Source organism: Canis lupus, chromosome 16 (genome assembly GCF_011100685.1).
Source record: "Canis lupus familiaris isolate Mischka breed German Shepherd chromosome 16, alternate assembly UU_Cfam_GSD_1.0, whole genome shotgun sequence".
NCBI classification, from domain to species: Eukaryota; Metazoa; Chordata; class Mammalia; order Carnivora; family Canidae; genus Canis; species Canis lupus.
Window position 1 is genome coordinate 45229420 of NC_049237.1, and position 24979 is coordinate 45254398.

The 24979-nt window shown below is 39.1% G+C and overlaps 2 long non-coding RNA genes across 3 annotated transcripts; one reads left to right on the top strand and one right to left on the bottom strand.

Moving 5' to 3' along the window:
* Positions 1-1037: 1037 nt before the first annotated feature.
* Positions 1038-11947, bottom strand: LOC119874663. Of its 2 annotated transcripts, none has more exons than XR_005371607.1 (3): positions 11887-11947; positions 8487-8638; positions 1038-1181 (listed from the first exon to the last, which is right to left on the bottom strand). It is a non-coding gene; the product is annotated as an uncharacterized LOC119874663 (long non-coding RNA). The 2 variants fall into 2 exon arrangements; XR_005371606.1 differs by having other exon boundaries at positions 1038-1296.
* A 38-nt stretch (positions 11948-11985) lies between these two features.
* LOC119877106 lies at positions 11986-20676 on the top strand. Its single transcript, XR_005371608.1, has 2 exons — positions 11986-12326; positions 20353-20676. It is a non-coding gene; the product is annotated as an uncharacterized LOC119877106 (long non-coding RNA).
* The last annotated feature ends 4303 nt before the right edge of the window (positions 20677-24979 follow it).

A 24979-nucleotide genomic window follows, 5' to 3' on the forward strand; every position in this document is an offset into this window, starting at 1 on the left:
GAAGGGCATCACTGAGAAGCTCAGCGTAGGCATCCAGATCTGTAGACTCAGCAGATGGTAGGAAAGGCCAATATAGACCTAGACTCTCTGATAGCAATGGGATTATCGGGATGTCAACGGTGCCCAGGTGGCAGCGCTTAATCCTCAGGAGCAAGGTGGGCACAATCATTGTAATACATGGCAGGTTGGAAGGGCAGCCTTCTATCTGACCCCCAGAGGGCAGGTCATGATTAATAAGAACACAGCACCAGCCAGCAAACGTATTGACCAATCTATGCATCAAAACAATTAAAGATGGATGATCAGGAGCTGCCTCAATGAAAAGCCACGGTCCCCTGTTCAGTTTCTACACTAGAATCCACAGATTCCGAACCCATTGACTAAAGGAGAGGCTGGATTCTCAGAAAGAGCAAACCGGAAACACCTCAGCAGGTACATATAGTAACGACTCCACCTCTCTTTTTCCAAAGAGTCAGGCAGTCGCTTACTTCATCAGTGGTGCACTGGGGAAAAGGAAATATCCGGATATTCGGAAAACTGGATACAGGGTTCTGGCTGACATTTATGTGCCATCAGAGTGTCACGAGTGCTCCCTCTAATAGTGAAGGTATGAGGGGAGGGAATGGACCATGGTATATGTTCTGCAAACACACCTAGAATGGAAATACTCTGTAATTGACAGAACCCCAACACTGGTCCCTTGGCCAATGGGAAGAGCTATTATAATGGGAAAAGGCAAATGGAAGAATCTGAAACCATCCCTGGCCCTCTTCCCCTCAGCCAAATTATTAACTCAAAACTATACTTGATTTACAATGTGGTTACATTCCAATGAACCCATCATTAGTTGAAAATACAGCAAGTCAAAAATGCATTTACTACACCCAACTTCCTGAACATCATAGTTGAGCCTCGCCAACTTCGATGTGCTCAGAACACTTACATTAGCCTGAAGTCAGGCAAAATCACCTCACACAGAGTCTATTTATAATAAAGTGTTGAATAGCTCACGTAATTTATTGAAAACTTTACTGCAAGTGAAAAACAGAATGGTCGTAGGAGTACAGAATGGTTTTATGTGTATTGGTTGTTGACTCTCATGATGGGGTGGCTGTCTGGGAGCTGTAATTTACTGCTGCTGCTCAGCATCACGAGCAAGGATCACACTGCAAACCAAGAGCCTGGGTAAAGATCACAAGATTGAAGTATGGTTTCCACTGAATGCTTTCACAGCACCATAAAGTCAAAACATCTTAAGTCGAAATGTCTTAAGTCAGGAACTGTCTGTATCACATCCTGGAGGAAATAGAAATTAGTGCCAACCTTAAAAACCTAAAGGATTCAGGAATGCACACCATATTGCAATCGGGGATATGTTAAAATCACCAGCCAGACCCTGAAAGAAGCCAGCCGAGTCCAAGGGGATGACAATGGGCTACTACAAACTGCAGTTGTCGCCCACTGCAACAGCTGTGTTAGGGTTGGAACAGAGTGACATGGCTCAGCGACCTAGTCAGCAACCACTAATCCGATCAATGCAGTCTTTCCCATTTCTATCGTAAAAAAGGATCAGAAACAGTTTGCATGAACTTGGCACATTTATGGTCTTGCACTAGGGCTTATCTCCCATTGCCTCCTACTCCCATAGTGTAGTCTAGATGGACTGGGATCACTGGGACATCCTACAGAGCATCACATCAATCTACTGACGCATTATGTTAATTGGACCAAATAAGCAAAAAGTGGCAAGCACACTGGATGACTGGACAATATACATGCACCCCAGAAAGACCCAAAAGTGAGGATTTTAGTGGTCCAGGGGTCTGAGACACCCCCTCAATAATACAAGACACATTTACACTTTGCAGCTCTCACCACTAAGAAGGAAACATGACTGCAGTTTCTGGAGGCAGCTTACTTTACCCCACACACTAGTTGGTAAACAAGCAAGGCTGCCAGCGTTGTGTGGTTTCCAGAGCAAAGAACAGCTGTCTAGCAGGTCCAGGCTCCGGTACAATTGATTCTGCTGTGAGGGGCCATACAATTTGGCAGGTGCTACAGCAACAGAAGTGCCGCTGGTGTGAGAAAAACAGCTGTGTGTGTGTGTAGTTGATGGCAGCCCCAATAGGATGATTACGGTTTAGACCTCTAGGGTCTGGAGCACACTCACACTCTCTGCTGTGCAGCACTGTATACTTTTTTGCAAAAGAGCTCCTGGCGGGTTGCTAGTCCTCAGTAACGATGGAGCACTGCCCGTGGAACAAGTGACAACACACCCACAACTGCTCGTCAGGAGCTGAGACTCACGGAGCCCTAAGGTCAGGTGGGCCTAGCAGCATTCCATCATGAGCTGACACTTCTCAGCTGATTCTCTCTTTGGGCCCATGCTGTAGAGGAAGGAGGGGTGCCTCACCCATCATTGAGCTTTCTTCCTGAAGGACAATCTGTGTTCCATGACTGCCAGAGTACAGAGGCCTGGGACACCCAGGCCAACTTGAGACAATTGTAAAGGCCTGTCCTAGATCCAGAACTCCCTGTAGGGTTTCCTGAGGCCTTTGTTGTGATATCTTTACAATTTAATTGAGGGCACAATCATGCTTCTTTCATGTACCCATAGGTGTTGATTCTAACCATAGTCCTTTAAGATCTCCTGCACACCACACCCCAGGCAACCCAGTCTCCCACATGTATAATCCCCCAGTGTAGCATGGAGGCACCCTTTGCTGTTCTACTCATCGGCGCGGGAATCTTTGCAGTCTTAGAATCCATGTACTCTATTTTTTTTTTTTTTAAGGATTTCCTTCAATGAGAGTGCCCCGAAAGACATGATTGCTTCAGTCTTATTTCATATAATTCATTTGATTATTCATCCAGAATAACTTAGAGACAACAGAATTATTCAAAAGATTGTGCATATAATATGTACCTACATATACTTTTCATTAATTCTACTCTCACTGACAGTTTTACTTGGAAATTTAAGTTTTTCCTAGAGTGGGAATGTAAAGTGGTACAGCCAGTATGGAAAACAGGACGGTGGTTTCTCAGAAAATTAAAAATAGAGTTACTCTATGATCTAGCAATCCCACTTCGGGGTGAGTATCCTAAATAATTAAATGCTCATGTTTATAACAGCATTATTCACAACAGCCAAAAAGTGGAAGCAGCCAAGTATCCACTGGCAGATGGATGGATAAACACAATGTGGGGGTGCCTGGGTGGCTCAGCCGGTTAAGTGTCTGCCCTCTGCTCAGGTCATGATCCCAGGGTCCCAGGATTGAGCCCCGTGTCAGGCTCCCTGCTCAGCGGGAAGCCTACTCCTTCCTCCCACTTGTGCTCTCTCTCAAACAAATCTTAAAAAAAAAAAAAAAAACCCACAATGTGGTTTATACATAGAATGGAATATTATTCAGCCTTTAAAAAAGGAAATTCTTGACTCTGCTACCACATGGATGAATCTTGAGGACATTAAGCCAGTGACATGAGCCAGACATAAAAATAAAAGTATTGTATGATTCCAGTTTTATGACTTTCTAGAGCAGTCAAGTTCATAAAAATAGAAAGCAGAAGGATGGTTGGCAGGGGGTGAGGGGGGAAGGTTAGGGAGTTGCTTATTGGATGCAGAGTTTCAGGTTTACAAGACAGATCTAGGGATTTGTCTTGGCAAACAATGTGAATGTACTTAACACTGAACTTCTAAATGGTGAAGATGGTAAATTTTGTTATGTATATTTCTCTACAATAAAAGATAAAACATTAAAATTTGGAAAAAATTTTCCTGAGGAAAAATTCCTTCCTAGATATGCTGATAATTAGCAGACAAATCATAGAAGAAGAAATGGTATAGATCCCCATATTCTTGATTTTTAAAAATATGCTGATTAAATTAATGGCTACTTTCAAGCAGTGAATTTTTTGATTACTCGCTGTGAAACTTTTTTGGTGCTTGAAGGACATTCCTCCTGGAGGTTAGAGGTCACTATGCCGCGTAAGACACAAGAATAAATCCCCTTGTTTTAATAGTGTTACTTTGGCCTTACAACTTTGAAAAATGACTTACTTGGAAACATAACCGGATCGAAGCACCCTGACCCATTTCTAACAAAACTGTTCATAGATTCTACTGATTCCTATGAATGTGTGCAGAGAGGGGTAACTCCAATAAACAAACTAGTGCTCTTGGAAATGGAGCTAGGTCAATATTTGAAAAGAATGATTTCCAAATTTGTTTAAACCAGGCTAAGTACTTGAGCTTAAGGAGGTAAAATACCTGAGTCATAATCCTAATTATACAGCTTCTCATCATGCCCATCCCATCTCCTGATTGGTCCCCTTCCTGTCAGCTCTTTCCAATAAACATTGTTGAAGCTGGAAGAAAATAAAGGGCTAAGATAATCACAGGAGAGTCATCAATCTTCAAAAGGTCACCAGATCACTCCTGTGGGGAGTATCAGCTTAGACATTATTCCTGGGGAAATCTTCCTTGATTTCCACAGCAGCCTGTACACTTCGGATTGCTAACCAAATTGCAATGCCAGTAACACCGATTTCTCATTCTGTCTTCTTTCTAAACTCCTGTAAATTCCAGGAAGGAAGAGAGAATATCTTATCTGCTTCTATATCTCCAGCCTCTAGGTTGACTATAAATGATTCATGTTTCTGCTGGTTTTGCCAAATCTGTGGTTCAAAACCACCAATTATTATGATTATTTTATGATTATTAGGCTTATTTTAAAAGTCAGCTTAAAAACATTAAGTGATATGAAAAGTCCGGGTACATACATCTCTGACAATATTCAGAAAGGCACCATTACTTGCAAAAGTGAAGAAGTTTCCAAAGCAGAAGTTTTTTTTTTTTTTCCTAAACCATATCACACATTTTTGCACTTCCTAATTTAAAAGTGAAGGTGCTCTTCAACATATTGATAATTCTTAGGAAGGAAAAATTTCTTGTCTTGCATTCTTACTACCCTATTATTCATCTGGGTTTTTTTCTGTCAATATGAGCACACATGGTTTTTAAATTCTTGTATTATCTGAAAAGGCTGGGTTGAGATAATGAATCTTCATAGAAAAGAGTCCCCCTGGAGCACAGCAGCCCATTAGAATTTCTTACTTTGCCACTTTAGCAACCACTGACAATATTCGCAATGCTCTTTTACGACCTTATAATTTCCATGGACAATTTTGGAGTAGGGTGGATGTTTCTAATGATATGATTATCACTAGAAGCCCATGTTTGCTCAAAGTGGGAGGAGACTCTAACAGAAGGTGTTTCTCAAGACCTTCTGAAGAGCCCTTTTTGGTCTGTGTGCCATTAGAGTACTTACATATTGAGTTCTTAGATTCTCACCTTTGAAGGGAGAGATGCCTTTAATGAGATTATTCTTTGCCTTATTCCATTTTTTCTCTCATTTGCAGTGAGATTATTGGAAAGAGCACTGGATCCGGAGTCAGAGGAACTGGGATACCATTTCGTGTAAACTTAAGCTAGAGTTGTGTCATCAGCAAAATGTCAAGAGCAATGGCTGCCTTGTCTGTGTAAGGATTGCTCAATATTAAATCAGGTAATTATGAAAAAACATTTTTGAAACTAAAAAGGATTCAAATGTGAAGGAACATTGTTTTGAACATTTAAATCATATTTTCTTTCTTCTGGACTAAAACTAAGTTTTTTTTTTTCTGGTAGGAAATGTTGGGTCATTTTAATTAAATAGGCCATTATTTACTTAGCATTGCTTGGCCCTCCCAAGGTCCCGGTTCTGAGGCTATTTTCTTTTCTGTATATTGTAAAAATTTGAGTATAGTTGATACACAATGTTACTTTAGTTTCAGGTGTACAATATAGTGATTCAACAACTCCATGTGCTATATGCTCTCCACAAGTGTAGCTACCATCTCTCACTATACGATGCTACTACAACATCAACTGTATTCTCTATGCCCTTATATTCCTGTGACTTATTCCTTCTGTAAGTGGAAGCCTGAATCTGCTACTCTCTGTCATCCATTTTGCACATCTCACCCACCCCACCCCAGCAACCATCAGTGTGTTCTCTGTATTTATAAGGTTGATTCTGTTTTTTTGTTAATTCATTTGTTTTGTTTTCTAGATTCCACATATAAGTGAAATCATACCATTTGTCTTTCTCTATCTGATTGATTTCACTTAGCATAATGCCCTCTAGATCCACCCAAATTGTCACAAGTGGCAAGAACTCCTATTTTTTATGGCTGTGTAATATCCATTCATGAATATTACACACACACACACTCCACAAATGAAACTCCTTTAAAAATATAAAGATAAATAGCCCTATAGCTTTGACACAGTGACTCTGTTCTACCCTAAAAATATCCAGAGAGGAGTCTCTTAGCAGAATATATAGAAGAAGTGCCAAAATACAGCCTAGGCCTGAGATTAAAAACCAAGAGCAATGCCTTAAAAAGATTTCTGGCAATTCCTGGACACTGAAGCAAACTGACATGCTCCTGTTCCTGTCTCCCATCCCTCACATGTCCCCCATGTCCTAGAAGGCTTCCTAGGCTTCATAAGAAGACAATCATGAAGACAAGAAAGAAAGGGAGCAGGATTGGAAACAAAGATGGTGAATGAGGAAATTAGAACTTAGAGAGTGGGTATCCAACCTCATTAATGGTCTTAAGAACTGATTCTGGGGAAGAAAGGGGGTAGGTCTTCCCTTGAGCATGGAACCAGGAGCAATTGATGCCTGAAGCCTTAGGACTTGGGTGTACATAGATTATCATCCAAGTGAAAGGTCCTTGACAAAATAACTGATTAATCAAAATAATCAATATGACTTGGTGAGTACCAGGCATTTTAAATAAGCACCTTATAAATAAAGTGGTGCCTCTGGTTCACCTACTGTCACTTAATTCCCACAGCAAATCTATGAGGCAGGTATGGCTATTTTTACACTCATTTTACATGTAAACATTGAGAGTCAAAGAGTTTAAGTAATTTTACCAGAGGCACACAACTAGTAAGTGATGGGGGCAGGGATGGAAACCCTGAGTCCCTGCCCTTATTCTATGACTCTGCAGAAAAATTGGAGTATCCACAGGAAGGCATTCTGCTATGTACTTTGAGAGAATGACCTGTAGGTGACAAGGTGGCATATCAAGGTGCTGAGCTTTTCTTGGACTGTTAATCAAATATTTAGTAGCATTAGTAGCGAATCTAATATGAAGTTGAAAGAAGTATGTTTTATTGGATAGAGTGGAACCTCAGTCTAAGATTATCTAGAAATATGTCCAAGTAACAAAAAGGAAAGTGTGCAGCCCGGGTGGCTCAGCGGTTTAGCGCCGCCTTCAGCCCAGGGCCTGATCCTAGAGACCTGGGATCGAGTCTCATGTTGGGCTCCCTGCGTAGAGCCTGCTTCTCCCCTCTGCCTGTGTCTCTGCCTCTCTCTCTCTCTCTCTCTCTCTCTCTCATGAATAAATAGATAAATAATATTAATTTAAAAAATGAAATGAAAAGGAAAGAGTTCTTGGATGCTTGGGTGGCCAAGTGGTTGGGCGCCTGCCTTTGGCTCAGGTTGTGATCCCAGGATCTATGATCAAGTCCTGCATCAGGCTCTCTGCAGGAAGCCTGCTTCTCCCTCTGCCTGTGTCTCTGCCTCTCTCTCTCACTCGCTGTGTCTCTAATGAATAAATAAATAAATCTTAAAAAAAAACAAAAATAAAAATAAAAGGAAAGAGTTCTACATTTTAAATAATTCAGCAACTGATCAAGGAGATTGATTGAGTTGCTCTGCCCCAAATTATAGGCTATTGTTAGTATAATCAATTATTTTTACTGACCCATTGACCCCTCTTAGTGTCCCATCATTCCATTGTGCTCATTTTATCATGAGTAAGACTGTTCTTGCCCTTGGAATTTCATAATCTGCTAGGGGCTGCAGATTTTAAGTAAGCTACAATTCATACAGAAGTGCACCAGAGATTGGATAACTGAAGGATGAATAGGAATTTGTCAGATGTAAAAATGGGGCTAAGATAGTGGTAAGAAGACCTACTGCCAAATTGTCTCAGCCCTTGACCTATCTAAGTGGCCCTTATCATCCTAAAAACCCTACTATATAAGCAACAGAATACTGTTAAGGTTTTACTTAAAGTCTCCTGGACTCAGTCTCCAACAGAAGTAAAGAAGTAAAGAAGTAAACAACAAGAAAAATAAACATTTAAAGCTTTATCTTAAAAAAGACCTCCTCTAGATCTTAGAATTCCATTTTATGAGATCAACTTGGCTGTCTTTGGTAGCTTCTTTAGATACTTTTGGGAACATGATAGGATAAAATTAATGTGGAACATAATTACTTGTGAGTCTTATTTTACTACCAAATAACATACCCATTTGAAACATATTCACCATTACTGTATGAGTGCACTGTCCCCCTTCATTCCTGCATCCTCCAGATAAAGCTCTGGCCACCCCCACCCCTCACCATTCTATGATTTCTTACCTACAGAGTTAGTGATGTCCTAAAGGGGGCAACATTAATATAGAAGAAGAGAGTATCACAGGAGCTGACAAGGGTTTGAAGGAGTTTGGAACTTGCAGAAACACCAATCATTCTTTCCAACAACACTGATGTCCATTTCTTACTGCAAAGTGCTGTCAAGGGTAAAAAGAAACAAATGTTCGATCTTAGTTCTTGAAGCTTTGCATCTTCTTAAGGATCATACAGAAAATAAACATTTGGGAACCATGTGGAACAGCAAGATGAAATATCAAGGTGTAGTGTTATGAAAGAAGACTGTTATGGGCTGGATTGTGTCTCCTCTAATTCATTATGTTGAAGCCCTAACCCCCAGTATCTCAGAATGCATCTATATTTGGAGATAGTGGTAAAAGAAGAGGTAATTAAGATAAAATTAAGGTAAAAGAGGGTTGTTAGGGTGTGCTCCAACACAACATGATTAGGTATCTCTAAGAAAAGGAGATTAAAACATAGACAAACACAGTGGGAAGACCATATGAAGATACACTGAGAAGCTGGCCATCTGCAAGACAAGGAGAGAGGCTTCAGAATGAAATCAACCCTGTCAACACTTAACTCTTGGACTTCTGGCTTTCAGATCTGGGAAAAAATAAATAAAATTCTGTTTAAGTCACTTAGCCTGTGGTATTTATTAGGGCAGCCCTAGCAACTCATACAAGTGCAAAACGAGTGCTCTTGTCAAGAAGTGTTCCTTATTTGTAGAAAAGGGATAATTATAAGCCTGAGTGGTCTGGAAAAGCTCATATAGGAGGTTGGCCTTGAACTCGTCCTTGAAGAACAAACTGGACTGGGAGAGACCTCAGAAGGAAGAGAGAGAGAGAAAAAAAAAAAAAAAAAAAAAAAAAACAGAAGGAAAAGAGTCTGATGAGACCCAGTGGTATGCTAATGGGTGAGTGGGTCAGCAAAAAGCCTGGAATAGGTCATATGGGGAGTTAGGAGAAAAATTAGGTGGGTGGATTAAAGGTTAATAGAAGTCTGCATATATTTCTCAAAAGGAAATGTTAAAAATATATCAGCTCATAGCCGTATATGCTTTTTTCTTCCTTTCTATGAAAATCAACTTAAGCCATTCTCTAGGAGAACATAATACAGCAATGTCAGCCTGGCTTTCTCTGATATATATCAAACAGGACATTTGCTCATAATAATCAATATGGTTTACTTCCCAGGTGCTTTCAAAATCAGCATTTTATCATAATACCCAGCTGCAGCTATTTCTACAGCTCAAATTTCAAGAGTCAGTCTTCTGGGCTCTTTTTGAAATAAAGTAAATTGATCATAAATAATCTAACTGAAAAGAGAAAATCAGATACTTTAAAAGAAAAGAAAGCAAGCTTCTTAAATGGTCTTTTTTTTTTTTTTTTTTCTTGTTAAACTCTAAACATGCAGCCCAGGAGACAGGTAAAGTATTTTAAGTAAATAATGTTGAAGTTATTAGCACGCCAGTATCTGGGCTCCTCCTGCCATACCTTGGAGTTACCCCATTTCTTTTCTTCCCTACAATTTGTGCATTTTTATTTTACTCCTTCCCTGAGCATGACATGTTCCTTACATGAATTAGGAAGAAGGCAAAAAGAAAAACATCTACAATCTTATAATTTAGATTGTGAGACTAGCTACAAAAATTATGACTACCACACTTGTGGTGGCTTTAAAAATATCATCTCACACCCATAATAATCTTCAGAAATTGGTAATGTTTTTCCCCCTTACATGTACACTTAACCCGGTTTTCAGGGATGGTGTTTCTCCTTAAGATCCAAATGACAATAAACACAGTGGTGATTTTATAGGCAGTCCAACAAGCCATTTCACTGCCAGCCAGGGCAACTTTTACGTGTAATTCCTGTGACTTTTGAAAAAGCGTGCATGTGGTATGGAAACCCAGCCTTCTGATTATCTTTCCTCTTGACACATTACTTCAAAACGCAGGTCAGGAGTTCTGCTGGTCCCCATAGATCTTATTTGTCAGCTGCCATGGCTTGTGCCACGGCTTCTGGCCTCCTGACTATGTTCCCTGTCGACACTATTGCTTCAAAATGCAGGTCAGGAATTCTGCTAGTCCCCACAGATCTTATTTGTCACCTCTCAACAGGGTGAGCATGATTCTGTTTCTACCCTCTATACTCCTTTCTATCTGATTTGAATTAATTCAATTTTCATTGCTTCTCCTGTTGTTACTGTTGTTTTATGATGCTGTTTTATTTATCAAGTAGTTATCCTCATATTTTCTAACATATATTTTATGTTATTTTCCTATTGGCATCTGAAATTAGTGTCAAAAAATCAAGGAAAACTCTAACATGTTTACATTAGAATCATCTGGAATTTTAGTTGCAGGTTATTGATTTTAACATTGTGTATCATCAATTACTTAGACATTACTCTCTGTTTACTGTTCTTTTTAACTTACCTTCCCCCCCTTAAATGTCTTCTTTTTCCTAAATTTAATCTGTTTATTTTGCTATGAGTGATTTTTTGAAATGATGTTTTAGAAAATATTTAATTTGTGGTAAACTTTCCAAATTCTTGCATATCCCCAAATGTCTTCATTTATTCTCTCAGTTGATGGATTATGTGTCATACTGTTTGTGGTTACAAATAACCGCAGTAATATTTCTAGTCCTACATGTTTTTTCAGATTTTTTCCATTCCCATCAAGAGGCAGAACCTACTACACAACCTAAAAAGCTTCTATACAGTAAAGGAAACAACCTCCACTCGCTCCCCACCAAAAACCCCCAAAAGGCAATCCATTTAAGGAAGAAAATATTTGATATATCAATGATATATCTGATTAGGGGGTTAATATCCAAAATATATGAAGAACTCATACAACTTAACACCAAAAAAAAATCTGATTTAAAAATGGTTAGAGGACCCGAATAGACATTTTTTCAAAAGAGATATACAGCTGGTCAACGGAGATGAAAAGATGCTCAACCCTCATCATCAGGGAAATGCAAATCAAAACCTCAGTGAGCTATCACCTCACACCAATTAGAATAGCTAGTATCAAAAAGACAAGAAGTAACAATTGTTGGTGAGGATATGGTAAAAGGGAACCTTCATGTGCTGCTGGTAGGAATGGAAACTGGTGCAGCCTATGGAAAACGATATGGAGGTTCTTCAAAAAATTAAAAATAGAAATACCATACAACCCAGTCATTCCCCAACTGACTATTTATCCAAAGAAAATGAAAAGACTAATTCAAAAAGATATAGGTTTATGTTTATTGCAGTATTCACAATAGCCAAGAAATGGAAATAGCCCAAGTGACCATCAATAGATGAATGGATAAAGATGTGGTATATATACATATATAACGGAGTATTATCCATAAAAAGAATGAGAGCTTACCATTTGCAACAAAATGAATGGACCTAGAGGGCATTATGCTCACTGCAATAAGCCAGACAGAGAAAGCCAAATTCCATATGATTTCACTTGTATGTAGAATCTAAAAAACAAAACCAAAAAGACTCATAAATACTGAGAAAAAGGAACTGATGATTACTAGGGGTAAGGGGGTAAGGGGGGGAATTAGGTGAAGAGAACTTAAAAAAAGAGACCATCTATTTTCCCTCCTCTGACCAAGATTTTCTGACTGTTTTGACAAATTGTGGCAAAAGTAGTGATACCATCTCTCTCTTTCATACACTCTCTCAACTTGATCCTGAGAACCCAACCACCATGTTGGAGGAAGTCCAAACTAGTCTGTGGGGAGAGACCATTGGGAGAGGCTCAAGTAGAGAGGAAGTGAGGCCCCCAGCCTATAGCCAGCATCAATCTCCAGACATGTGAGTAAACGAGCCTTCAAAAGTTTCCAGCCCCCAGCCCGTGTGTCTTCTAGCTGATGCCACAGTGTGGAACAAAGACTAGCCATTCTAGCTCTGACTTCTCCAAATATCTGGCCCAAATTCCTTTTGTTGTATTTTATCATTTGAGTTTTGGTGTAATTTGTTACAAGGCCATAGTAACTGGAATGCGTTTTTTAGCCAGCAGAGAAAAAGAGAAAATACAAGTTCTTTTATATCTTTTTACAAGGGCATGAATCCCATTCATTAACACTCTACCTCATAACCTAATCAGTTCCCAGAGGCCCCATCTCTTAATACCATCACCTTGGGGATTTGGATTTCAGTGCATGAATATCTGGGGGACACAAATACTGTCAATAGCAGAGCTCATAAAGAAATCTTCTAAAGTGATAGAAGTTTGACTCTTTCAGGATATCTGGGTAGCTCAGTCAGTTAAGCATCTGCCTTTCGGTTCAGGTCATGATCTCTGGGTCCTGAGATCAAGCCCCATGGTCAGGCTCTCTGCTCAGCCCAGAGTCTGTTTCTCCCTCTCCCTGACTCCCACCAGCTTGTGCTTGAACTCTTTCTCTCTCATAAATATTTAAATAAAAAAAAAGTCTGACTTCTATTAATTCCATTTTCCAGAAACATGGACCAATTGCTACATATATTTTAGTTTCAGAAAACATGAACATTTCAGCTTTTCAAAGTGGCCTATTTCTTATGGAGTGAACCTTGATATGATGTACTAAATTCTGGCTTTGATTCTTCTCAATTCAGTTTCATCTTTTTCCTGATTATTGTTGACATGTTACACAGTAGACATTAGGATGCCTGTTTTGTGTTGTGATTTTCAACCTTTCCTCCCTGATTTTCTTTGCATTTTAGTTAGAAGTTAAAGAAAAAATGATTTGAGAATGCTAGCTGGATGCCATTTTGAACCAGAATTTCAATTATATTAAGAAAGCAGCTGATTCCAGTAATAGATTTTAATCTGTGATGGTTTTATTGGAATTATTTAAAGAGATGAGAAGACATGTGGATAAAATGTGAAAATAGTGATTTTTATCATATTTGGATGCTAAATCTGTAGAGGCACACAGATGGATATTCTAATTTCCTGATAAGAATTTCCAGAGTAGAAAAGCCCAGGGTGATGGATAAGAAAATGTTGAAAGACTGAGTTATTGATTTTGGAGAACATACCTGATTAGAATGGTAATAAAGTTCCTCAGAAAAAAACTGAAGTCTAGGTGGTCAAGGTTTATGTGATGTGGCTTCAGGTGCTAATGAATAAGATGTTATGAAAAGCAGATTTCAGCCTTGACACCTAATTGCACTTTTTCAAAAAGGTAAAAAATGTGTGTTGTGATGGTTAATTTCATGTGTCAACCTCATTAGATCATGGTACCCAGATATGTAGTCACCCATCTATTATTCTAGCTGTTTGTGTGAAAGTATTTTTAAAATGGGATTAGCATTTAAATCAATAGACTGAATAGAGCTGATTAGCCTTCATAATGTGGGCAAGCCTTATCTGATCTGTTGAAGGCCTTAAGAAAAAATGGATTGCCCCCAACAAGAGAGAGTTCTACCAGAAGACTGCCTTTGGACTGGAGCTGCAGCATCAACTCTTTCCTGAGTCTGTAGGTTATTGGCCCATCCTTTGATTTTGGACTTGCCAGCCTCCTTGATTGCATGAGCCAATTCTTTAAAGTTGATCATTCTCATTCTCTCTCTCTCTCTCTCTCATTAGTCAGGATTCTCCAGTGTTTCTCTGAAGGGCTTTGACTTATACAGTAGGTGTGCAAGGGGATATACTGATTTTAAGGAACTGGTTCATGTCATTATGGAAACTGGCAAGCTCCTAATCTGTAGGTGGGCAGGCAGGCTGGAAACCAGGGAAGAGCTGATTTGCATTTCAAGTACAAAAGCTTTCTGATTTGCACTTCAAGTACAAAAGCAGGCTCCCTGCTAAGCAGTTTTTAATTCCTCAATGAGTAAATTTGCAGAACTCCTTCTTCTTCAGGAAACATCAGTCTTTGTTCTTAAGGCCCTCAACTGATTAGGCGAGGCCCATCTACGTTATGGAGGGTAATCTGCTTTATTCAAAGTCTATTGATTTGAATGTTAAACTTATGCAAACCCCATGTTTTCACAGAAACATCCAGGCCAAATATCTGGGCACCTGGGCCCACTCAAGTTGATACACAGTCATCACATACACCCTATTGGTCCTCTTTCTCTGTAGACCCTTGTCTAATACACTAACTGATAGCTTTGTTCCTGGAAATCTTCATGAGAGGTTGAATAATAAAATCATCCATCAAGAGGTGGTTTGCAGGTTTATAAATTTAGAGTAGACATAATTAATATAAAACTATGGGAGCAGAAGATTAAGTGTATTCTCTTTTTCTTTTTATATTTAAAGACACTGGGCATGCAAACTCCAATTCTGTCTGCAGCATTACTCATATTCACATCATGGACTATTTAACATGTGCTATGCCCTGGGATTACAGTAGAAAACAATGCAAACCCTTCCTTCATGGACCTTATATTCTTATTTCTGTTGTGGCTTTACTCATTGAGACAGATATCTGTTCTTTCTTTCAAATGTGATATGATTTATAATGTTATTTCAACCTCTTTAAAAAATGTCCTTCTTTCAAAGAATTTTTGCTCCTCAGCATAGGAAATAAGCTGTTAGTTAACTAGCCGACCATCTATTAGAGTGGATTGCTTGATCTGTTTTTGGAAAATCTGTGGGTTGTAGTCAGGTGATAGAATTCTTCTTTTGCTTCCTAAGGACTACAAGATTTCTAGATATTTACCTTGAATAAGTCATATTAATTTTTCTAAACATAGTTAAGTGATATGTCCTTCAAAATGTTTTCAACAGCAAGTATATGGCTCTTATGGGAAGAGAGATTGCTCATGGGAATAGATTTGCCAAAGAGGTTTCTTTGCTCTCAGTACTTAAGGGTGTAAAAATTCATTTCTCTATTAAATGAGAACTCTCTTCCTTTCCTTGTTTGATGCTTCTTATTCTTTGTCTTTTCCTCCTTAGATGAATTCTGAGATAAACTACATTTCTAAATATGTGAAAATGAATAAGGTGGTGCCCTGTATTAGAGATGAAAGTCTCTTACTTTAAATCAAAAGCTAGAAATGACTAAGCTTTGTGAGGAAGGTGTGTCAAAGACCAGACAGGCCAAAAGCTAGGCTTCTTGTGCTAAACAGCCAATCTTTTATTTTTGTTATATATTCTCTCTACTGTTTAATTGTATTTTAGAATGCAAACATACAGCATACATAAAATATAACATTAAATATAACTAAACATACAATTATTGGCTCCTTTGAATAGAAGCAACCAGGAAAAGAATAGCTGACTTAAATAATAAGAGTATTTTTAAGGTGTTATTTATTTATTTGACAGAGTAAGCACAAGCAGGGGGAGCAGCAGAAGGAGAGGGAGAAGCAGGCTCCCTGCTAAGCAGGTTTTAATTCCTCAACTCTGGTTCTTTTTTTTTTTTTTTAAGATTTTATTTATTTATGAGAGAGAGAGAGAAAGAGAGAGACAGGCAAAGGGAGAAGCAGGCTCCATGCAGGGAGCCCGACATGGGACTCCATCCCGGGTCTCCAGGATCCAGCCCTGGGCTGAAGGTGGCACTAAACCGCTGAGCCACCAGGGCTGTCCTCAACTCTGGTTCTTTTTTAAATTTACCAACTCTCTGTTGAAATTCTCAATGAGTCCATCTACTCTTTTCTCAGCCCAGTGAATACCTTTATGATCATTACTTTGAATTCTGTATCAGAAACTCAACAAGGAAACAGTGGTTTTAGATCACACATTAGACCAGATGGACTTAGTATATATTCAGAATATTCCATTTAAACAGAGCAGAATTCACATTCTTTCCAAGTGGACATGGAACATTCTCCAGGATGGAACTCTATTAGGCCACAAAACAAATCTCAATAAATTTAGGAAGACTGAAATTATATCAAACTAACATCTTTTCCAACAACAATTGTATAAAACTAGAAATCAACTATAAGAAAAAAATTGGAAAAAAAAAAGACAAACTATAGGGGCTAAATAACATGCTACTAAATAATCAATGTACCAACAAAAAAATCAAAGAGGAAATAAAAAAATACATAGAGGCAAATGTAATGAAAACACATTGGTCCAAAATTTTTGGGACAGAGCAAAAGCAGTTCTAAGAGGGAAGTTTGTAGGGATACAGGCATACACCAAAAACCCCCCCCAAATCTCAATTAAACCACCCAGTCATGCCCCTTATAGGACCTAGAAAGAAGAACAAAGTGCAAAACTAGTAGAAAGAAGAAAATGACAAAGATTAGAGTGGATATACATAAAATAGACTAAACAAAACAAAACAAGAGGCTAGATCAATGGAACCAGGAGCTGATTCTTTGAAAAGGTAAACAAACTTGATAAATATTTAGCCAGCCTCATCAAGAGAAACAAGAGAGAGGACTCAAAATAAAAAATGAAGAAGGAGAATGAACAATCAACACCACAGAAATACAAGGGATTATAAGAGAATACTATGAAAAATAAAAGCCAAAAAAACCTGGAAAACTTAGAAGAAATGGATAAATTCCTAGAAACATACACACTTCCAAAATAGAATGAGGAAGAAATAGAAAACGGAGCAAATGAATTAATACTAATGAAATTAAATTGGCAATTTAAAAACTCCAAAACAATGAAATTCCAGGACCAGATGGCTTCTCCAAATGACCAGATGAATTCTATCAAACATTTAAAGAAGAGTTAATACCTATTCTCAAACTATTGCAAAAAATAGACGAGGAAGGAAAACTTCCAAATTCATTTTACGAGGTCAGTATTACCCTGATACGAAAACCAGATAAAGACTACAAAACAAAAGCCAAAAAACAAACAAAAACTATCCCACAAAACTGCAGGCCAACATCTCTGATGATTATAAATTTAACAATTGTCCACAAAATATTAGAAACTGAATTCAATACATTGAAAATATCATTCACCACAATCAAGTGGGATTTATTCCAGGGATGCAAGGAAAATTTAATATTTGCAAATCAACTAACATGATATATCACATTAACAAGAGGAAGGATAAAAAGAATATGATCATCTCGATAGATATACAAAAAACATTTCACAAAATTTAACATTTGTTCATGATAAGATCTCTCAACAAAGTAGATTTGGAGGGAATATACATTAACTGAACTAAGGTCATATATGAAAAACACACAGCCTAACAAGATACTTTTCCTCTAAGATCAGAAATACGCTTTTTCTCTAAGATAAGGGTGTTCTCTCTCACCACGTTCATTCTACTTGGCAATGCAAATCCTAGCTAGAGCATTCAGAGAAAAAAAAAAAAGAAAAGAAAGAAAGAAAGATAAAAAGAAAGAAAAAGAAAATGCAGTCAAATTGGTAAGAAGTAAAAACTTCCACCATTGCAGATGATAGGATACTATATATAGAAAATCCTAAAGGCTCCACCAAAAAACTATTAAACTAATAAATGAATTCAGTAAAGTTGTAAGATACAAAATTAATCTGTAAGAAATCTGTTGCATTTCTATACCCTATTAGTGAAGTAGCAGAAAGTATTAAGAAAATAATTTCATTTACAATTACACCAAAAAGAATAAAATACCTAGGAACAAATTTCACCAAGGAGGTGAAAGGCCTATACTCTGGAAATAGGACATTGATGAGACAAATCGATGACAACACAAACAAATGGAAAAATATACCATGCTCATGGATTGGAAGATTAGTATCATCAAAATGTCTGTACAGGTCAAAGATATTCACAGATTTAATACAATCCTTATCGAAGTATCAACAGCATTGTTTCATAGGAACAAATAATCCTAAAATTTGTATGGAACCACAAAGACCTTGAATGACCAAAGTAGTCTTCAGAAAGAACAACAAAGTTGGAAGTAACACAATCTCACATTTGAAGATTACTACAAAGCTGTATTAATCAAAACAGTATGTTACTGGCACAAAAATAGACCTATGAATCAGCCAAACAAGATAATGAGTCCAGAAATAAGTCCATACTTATATGGTTGATTAATCTACAACAAAGTAAGCAAGAATATGTAATTGGGAAGAGACAGTCTCTTCAACAAGTGGTGTTGGGAAAACAAGACAGCTACATGTAAAAGAATAAAACTGGACCTCTTACCCCAATCACAAAATAAACTCAGAATGAGTTAAAGAGCTAAATGTGAGACCTGAAATCATAAAACTCCTAAAAGAAAACATGAGCAGTAATCTCTTAAACATTGGCCTTAGCAACATATTTGTGGATATGTCTCCTCAATCAAGAGAAACAACAACAAAAATAAACTATTGGGACTATACCAAAATAACAAAAGGCAACCTATGGAATAGGAGAAGATATTCGCAAGTGATATAACCAGTAAAGGGTTAAATATCCAAAATATAAAAAGAACTTTTACAGCTCAACACCAAAGAAACATCTGGTTTAAAATGAGCAGGGGACCTGGATAGACATTTTTCCAAGGAAGACACACAAATGGACAATACATGTATGAAAAGATGCTCAGCATTCCTCATCATCAGGGAAATGCAAATCAAAACCACAATGAAATATCACCTCACACCTGTCAGAATGCCTAATGTAAAGGAGACAAGAAATAACAAGTGATGGCAGAGATGTGGAGAAAGGGAAACCTTCATGCCCTCTTGGTAGGAGTGTAATTTTGGTGGAACCATTGTGGAAAACAGTATAGAAGTTTCTCAAGCAATTAAAATTAAAATACCACATGAACTAGTAACTTCACTACTGGGCACTTAGCCCTCTCAAAACAACAACAATAGCACTAATTCGAAAAGATATATACACACGTAATCTTTATTGCAGCATTATTTACAATAGCTAAGGTATGGAAGCAACCTAAGTGTCCATCAATAGATTAATGGATTAAAAAATTATATATATATATAATTGTGTATTTTGTATATAAAATTGTATATAAAATTATATATATATAACTGTATATATATATACACACACACACATACATACAATGGAATATTATTTATCCATAAATAGAATAAGATCTTGTCTTTGCAATAACATGGATAGATCTAAAGGGCATTATACTAGGTAAAGTAAGTCAGAGAAAGACAAAAACCCTATGATTTCAATTGTAGGTGGAATCTAAACAACAAAACAAAGAACAAATAAACAGACTTAAATATAGAGACCAAATTGGTAGTTGCCAATTGGCAGAAGAGGGGAGGTAGGTGAGATGGATGGGTGAAATAGAAAAAAGTGATTAAGAAGTTAAAAACTCTAGTTATAAAATGAATGTTAAAGACATTTAAAAGTACAGTATAGGGAATAGAGTTAATAGCATTATAATAATGTTATAGGATAGATGGTGACTGTACTTACCACGGTGACAGTGAATAATTACAGAATTGTGGAACTGAGATGTTGTACACTTATAACTAATGTAACATACTATGTGAACTAAACTTCAATAATAATAAACGTTTCACAGCTTTAATGTAAGTTTTGCATATATTTTGTCAGATTTACCTTCAAACATTACACTTATTTTTGTTACAGATGGTATTTTTTTTTTAAATTTGAATTTTCAAAACGAACTAGGGGTGGTGGAAGGGGAGAAGGGCGGGGGGTGGGAGTGAATGGGTGACGGGCACGGGGGGTTATTCTGTATGTTAGTAAATTGAACACCAATAAAAAATAAATTAAAAAAAATTTGAATTTTCAGTTATTGACTGTCAGACATTTGATTTATATTGACCTTGATTATGCAAACTTACTAAACTCCCTTATTTCAATAGCATTTTAAAAAATTATTTGCAATATTAATGTAAACAATCCTAATAAGTAAAGGTTTGGTTTTTGTTTTTGTTTTTTTTTTTTTTTAATCTGTGCATTTTTTCTTTCTTTCTCTCTCTTCCCCTTTTTGCTTTTAGGACTTCAAATGTGGTGGGATATAGAAGTGAGAGAGTTGGTCTTCCCATCCTGTTCCTGTTCCCGGAGGCCAAGCATTCAGAGAGAAAGCTGAAAGCTCTTCACGAATGACTTTTTATCAGGTCGAGAGAGAGCTCCCTTCCATTCTAATTTACTGATCGTTTTCGTTACAGTCGAATATGAATTGTGTCAAATGATTTCTGTGCATCTATTTAGATCGTGTGATTTATCTTTTCCTAGTATGAGATGCCAAACTACCTTGATCACTTAAAGGTTGAACCAATCTTCCATTCCTAGAATAAACCACGGTTGGCAGTGAAATGTTACCTTTGATTTGTACGGGTATGTCTGTCCATAGCAGTGCTTTGTCTTTTTTTTTTTTTTTTTTAAATCTTTTCTTTAATCTTATTTGTGCTGAAAATACAAAGCAACTTTCAGAAGTGAGTTGCCCGAATCACCACCCACTGGGGCCGGGAAGGCTCTGGGGACCCTGTGCACAGGCCGCCTGTGAATCCCGCAGACACTCTTTTTGTTCTGGACACCATGCTCGTGTTCAATCAATTTTCGACCCCATGCTCTCTCTGTTCTCCCAATCCGGCTTAAGAGAACTCTCCCGCAGGGAGCCAGTGGTGAAAACAGAACCTCTCTTTAGTCTGGGCTATAGGAGGTTTGTTTATGGTTCTGGTTTTGGCAGAAATTAACGCTTTGTGGCTCCTTTTCTCTCTTTGTAGTTGGACCCCCCCCCGCACCCCAACTTGCTAAGAGGCCTGGAGCACTTTCCTTATATTCTTTATTTCATTTGAAAAGGGGAGCAGGGCAAAATTAATATATCCCTGTACTCTTTTGTTCTATTTTAGAATAGGAAACTGGTGGGAAATCAAAGAAATTCTGATTTCTTGCTTTTACTTAAAAAAGTGTGTGAACCTTTGCTTTCCTCACCTCCCATACCCCCTCCCTGGACGGCTCTCCTGGCTGTTGCCACTTTGCCTCTAGGTCCCAGGCTGCCTCAGGGAACCAAGCCCTCCCTTGATTTTTTTTTTAAGACTTTATTCATTCATGACACACACACACACACACACAGAGAGAGAGAGAGAGAGAGAGAGGCAGAGACACAGGCAGAGGGAGAAGCAGGCTCCATGCAGGGAGCCCGACGTGGGACTCGATCCCGGGACCCCAGGATCAGGCCCTGGGCTGAAGGCAGGTGCTCAACCACCGAGCCACCGAGGCTTCCTTTTTACCAGATTGGCAGAAACCCCCATTGCGTGACAGGGGCTGGGGTCCTGCTGCCCCACTGGGGGGTGCGGTGGACAAAAGGGCCCCGTGAGTGTGACCACCAGTCTGCAAGGCTGAGTGGCTCCCAATGTCACTGTGTCCCTGGCTCGCTGCTTCCTGGTGACTGGCTCTCCATGGCACTGATCACGGCACTGGCAGTGTGGCCCCAGGGCCCAGAAGGCCCCCCTGACAGCCTCCATCAATCTCTTTCCCTTTCCTCAAGACTTTCTGCTCAAGGAAAGGTGTCACAGTTCTGTCACTCTTTCCTTTCGTCCCGCTCTGACAATGCCGTAGTTCCGACAGGGGGGGACACTGATGATTTAACTGCAAAGGTCAGTCACTTCCTCAGATGGATCCTGGGGGGGGGGGGGGCACGGAGGCTTCTCACTGGCAGGGGAGCCATGAAACCAGCCTGGGAAGTAGGGCCAAGGCTCCTGCTGGGCCTGGCTCAGCCCCCAGGGCCTGGAGACACAGCTGTGCAGGAGGAAGCCCACGGCTACCCTCGTCTCCCCCTCCATCTCTCTCCTCCCTGCTCTCACAGTCACCTCCTGAGTCTCCCTGGAAACCTTCTTGCTGGTTGGATGCCTTTGCCAGTCGGCTGGGAAGACTCATGGTGTTAGTAAAGCCACTGCGGAGAGATGCAAGAGTGCTAACAGGGGTAATTATAATGTCCTATGACAGAGGGTGGCGCTCAGCTTTCCACAAAGGATAGAAGGAATGGGGACAGGAGCCTATTCTTGTCAGATTCTCTGGGCCCTTCTGTGACTCGATGGAGGGATATTGGCTCAATGTCAGCTAGTGAGGGGAGAGCCACTCGGGTGCCTGTGGGGTGCTGACTCTGTCTTTGCTCTGCTCCCTCATCCTGTTGCCTTTCTTTGCTGCTCCCAATGAAGGAACCGGCTTGTGTGGACCTGCAGGGGAAGTAGCCACTCAGCCCTTGAACCGAACCCGAAGGGTGACCACCATCACCGCTCTGCATCCTTGGTGTTGTTTTGAAAATCTTTCAGCCCCTCATGGAAACAAATTTCTAGGCTCAAGATGCAGCTGCTCCTGCCCGGGTGCCGTGTTCATGAACTGAACTTTGGTGTCTCTGTAAATACTCTGCTTCACCAGAAACACCACTTCACCAGTATATCTGGCCAGCCAATTCCTAAACTCCAAGCCAATACTGGGATCTAAGCTTACTTCCTTGTTCCTTGATGTTTTTAAAGGTCAGATATGCAACCCCAGCCAATCATGCCGTTTCTTCATTGCCATTTCTAAAGCTCTACAAAAGCTGCTCTTGGCCAAAATCCCTCAGAGTGCTCTCCTGCCTGTGAGGCACCGTACTCCCCCATCCATGGACTGTGTTCCCTTGGAATAGAAGACATCATAACTCGGGAGCCTGGGTGGCTCAGCTGGTTAAGTGTCCAACTCTTGATTTCAGTTGGGGTTGTGACCTCAGGGTTATGAGATTGAGCCCCAAGTGTGGACTCTATGCTCAGTGAGGAGTCTGCTTATCCTTCTCCTTCTGCTCCTGCTCTCTCCGCTCTCTCTTTCTTTCAAATAAATACATAAATAAAATCTTTAACAAAAGATATTAAAAGTCATTACTAACTGTGTTTTCTCATTTGACACCCTAAAGCTGAGGACTCACCTGCAATGGTGCTTCCCAACCATCTCTGACATCTCTACTCACTCTTAGACTACATGTGGCTATTATGTAGCTTTTACTGGTGCATTGGGGTCTGTTGGGTTCCAGGAACTCTGAAGTGATGCAGGCTTATAAGGCAACCCTACCCTACCCAACCCTACCTTACCCTACCCTACCCTTCCCTTCCCTTCCCTTCCCTTCCCTTCCTTCCCTTCCTTCTCTCTTTCTTTTCTTCTTTCTTTCTTTCTTTCTTTCTTTCTTTCTTTCTTTCTTTCTTTCTTTCTTTCTTTCTTTCTTTCTTTCTTTCTTTTCTTTCTTTCTTTTTCTTTCTTTCTTTTTCCTTCCTTCCTTCCTTCCTTCCTTCCTTCCATCCCTAAGTCTTTTTTTTAATCAAGAGAATAATATCTATGAAAAAAGGTAGCAGAATGAAAATTTAAGTATAATTCATTTATTTTTGAGCTAGCACCAATTAACTACCAAACCTCTTTAATAAGAGTCTGGATTAGAATACCCAGCATGAGGCAAAAATCATCTTGAGAAAGAGCAAATCTAGAGGCATCACACTTCCTGATTTCAAGCCATATTACAGAGCTACAGTAAACAAAACGATATGTTATCAGCTTTATAAAAACAGACAGAGATCAGTGGAACCTAAAAATAAACCGAAACTTATATGATCAACTATTTTATGACCAAAATGTCAAGAATCTACAATGGATGAGCAGTCTCTTCAACAAATGGTGCTGGGAAAACTAGACAGCCACATGCAAAAGAATGAAACTGGACCATTTGCTTACACCATACATAAGAACAAACTCAAAATGGATTAGAATACCCTGCATGGGCCTGGAGGCTGAAATAGTACCTCCTATTCCTGAGATCACCAGAAAAAGGAGAGAGAGGAACTAGAAATGAGAATAAACACAAAGCAGGTCTGTCCTCCCAGTTCAGGCATAGAAACTGTGGAAACAAGGAGTTACAGATATGGATAGAGTCCTGCTCCCAGGGAGCCAGTCAGGCTTTGCTTTAGCTTAGTGTAAGGTGGGAAGGAAAAGAGAGAGCTGTCTAGGAGTAGAAAAAACAGAGGAGTTGGAATTTCTGTCTCTCAAACCCAGTAATCAAGAGACTTTCTGGGTCGCTTTTCTTTCTTTCCCTCTCTCTTTCATTCTTTCTTTCCCTCTTGCTCTCATTCTCTCTCCCCTTCCCCCTCCTTTACACTGATACTCTTCCTTTGGCTCAATTTTCTCAGGTAGACCTGAGACCTCATTTACCTCCAGTAGTAAAATATCAATTTGTTCTAACTCTTTCCCTCTCTCCACTCCAAATCTTGGGGGACCCTCCAAATTGTAAATGGTACTCTAATGCTACAGACAAAATGCCCACCATTGCTTAATAAGCCAGCCCATTTTTAGGACTCAAGCAGGATATCAGAATTCCATCAGCCAAGAGAGAATTATAATTCAATTAACTAGAAGATAAAGGTTCTGCTGTAAACAAAGAATATTCAGTTCTGTTTGGTTTTAAAGTGTTCTTTAGGTCTGGCACAGACTCCTGGTAAATAATGATGTTAGTTGGTTTTGGAGTGAATAAAGACAACGTTGCTTCTGGTAGCCTCTGTGCAGGGCTGTGTTCATACTAGCATTCGACCACCATTTGAGTTTCAGAAAATCACTGTAAGTCATTTTCAGAAAATCTGTAAAATCCAAAATACATTTCAAAAGGTA